Source organism: Echinops telfairi, unplaced genomic scaffold (assembly GCF_000313985.2).
Source record: "Echinops telfairi isolate 266 unplaced genomic scaffold, ASM31398v2 ScPeMD7_7;HRSCAF=31, whole genome shotgun sequence".
NCBI classification, from domain to species: domain Eukaryota; kingdom Metazoa; phylum Chordata; class Mammalia; order Afrosoricida; family Tenrecidae; genus Echinops; species Echinops telfairi.
Window position 1 is genome coordinate 12,261,798 of NW_022103904.1, and position 2,005 is coordinate 12,263,802.

General features: G+C 37.5%; 1 pseudogene; it reads right to left on the reverse strand.

Annotated features, from left to right (window-relative positions):
• Positions 1-752: 752 nt before the first annotated feature.
• Positions 753-2,005, reverse strand: part of LOC105979100 — a 27,313-nt pseudogene continuing 26,060 nt past the window's right edge.

The following is a 2,005-nucleotide window of genomic DNA, read 5'->3' on the forward strand; positions in this document are numbered from 1 at the left end:
TCTGACCATCAGAAAGCAAGAGACCCTAGAACTAGAAAGGTGAGGCTCACTGAGCCATTTATCCCCCCGCCCTTCAATTAACCCCACATGTGTTTATTGACCAGGTTGACACAATAAACTAACTACCTCAGTACTCTACTTTCAGAAGAAAGTTTTAAAGAATCTCTGACATCCATAGATGCTTACATGATATGAAATCCATGTCCAAAAATATATTTATAAACAGATAGTCATATTAGCTTTTATTCATAATAAGCATAATACTAAATTCTTTTAGCAATCTGAATATCAATTAATAGAAGAAAGGATAAATAAATGTGGTATTTTCATACTATGGATTATAACTCAAGAAATATGGAGCAAAACAAATCCCAAGAGGTGTATTTGGGATTACCTATTATGGCGATTAACAATATAGATTCCAGGACACATTTGCCTTGCAGCTATGGTAAGAGTGATTGAGAAATCACAGATTCCTAGTGACATGTTGTTGACCTACTTTTCCAACTTTTATAGAAGTGGCATCAGAATGAAATTTCAAGAGCTATGGCTCTCTCAGGATAGATCTTTAGTATATAGCTTTATTTTTTTCTGTTAATCTTTTGGGGTAGGGGAGATTAGAAAAATAAGTATTTAAAATGTATATAAATAAAAATGTATTTAAGTTCAAATTTTAACATTGCTTTCTCTCTCTCTCTCTCTTTTTTTGGATTGAAAAAGTTTATATTTAGCCTTAGCCAGCTGGGCTCACTTTAGAAGATTCCAAAGTTGTTGGCAACATCTAAAGCGTTGTAGGATCCAGTCAATATAGTATTGCCTTCTTCTCACCATCAGGCCTAATCAAGGTGTTGAGCTTGGCGACATCAACGTCATAGAACTTCTTCACAGCCTTTTTGAGCTGGTGCTTATTGGCCTTGTCATCCACAATGAACACAAGAGTGTTGTTATCTTTCATCTTCTTCACGGCAGCCTCCTAGTCAGGGGGAACTTGATGATGGGGGTGCTCTTCCGAGGGTATTTGGGCTGCCTTCTTTGTCTCGGGGGCTTGGGCTGCTGGAAGGTGGATGATGTGTGATCTTCTTTGTTTTGTGCATGTGGACGCCTTTCAGCCTGGCTGTCTTGGTCTTTAATGCCTTTGCTTTGGCTTCAGCTTTGGGTGGGGCAGGGGCTTCTTTCTTTGCCTTCCAAGCACATCTTAGTAAAAAGGGCCAAAATTTAACATTTCTACTTCTAGATTATAAAATATTTCATTCCATTAACACTAAAAGATTGTGAGCAAGAAAAGCAGAGCAGTAAGGCCTTAAATCAGAAGCTTGCATTCCAATCATATTCAATTCAGGGATGGAGAGGTTTTTAAAATGGCTATACTCAGGCTGATTAATACAATATGGTTACGTTGTTAAAATGGTTACATCTAAATTGACTGCTATGTCATAGTTACACTGGGGTTAATTGTGGTGGGTTACTACATATGTTATACTCATAAACTTTTTGTATCATGCCATTATGTTGAAAGTCATATATATTACTGTTTTCAATGAATCATAACACCCTGTGTTCAGGATCTGGGAGAAAGCTTTCTGGTGTTCTTCATACTTACAGCCTCAGAATCCCCAGAGGGTGGTTCTCCTCTGTTTTATTGGGTTCTCTGTTAGTTGAAATCAAATCAGCTTGAATACAGTGAGGAGGAGGAGAGTGAAATGAAGAGGGGAGAGAGACCCACTGTCCTTGAGTGTGTATCTCCAAGAAACAGTAGTAGACTAGTTAGGGAGCTGCCTTGTTTGATAAAATCCTGCATTCTTCATAGCTAATGACAGTCACCACTCCTTGAGCCATCAGTAAATAAACTTTGAGGAGAGGACTGAGTTGTACTGACAAAAGATGAGTAATTTATAGGAAGAATTTCTAAAGAACACATTAGACAAATGATAGTCCAAAACAGGCATTGGGATAATATAAAGTAATTTTGAAACAATTAGAATAGTGAGTGTCCTAATGCAGAAAA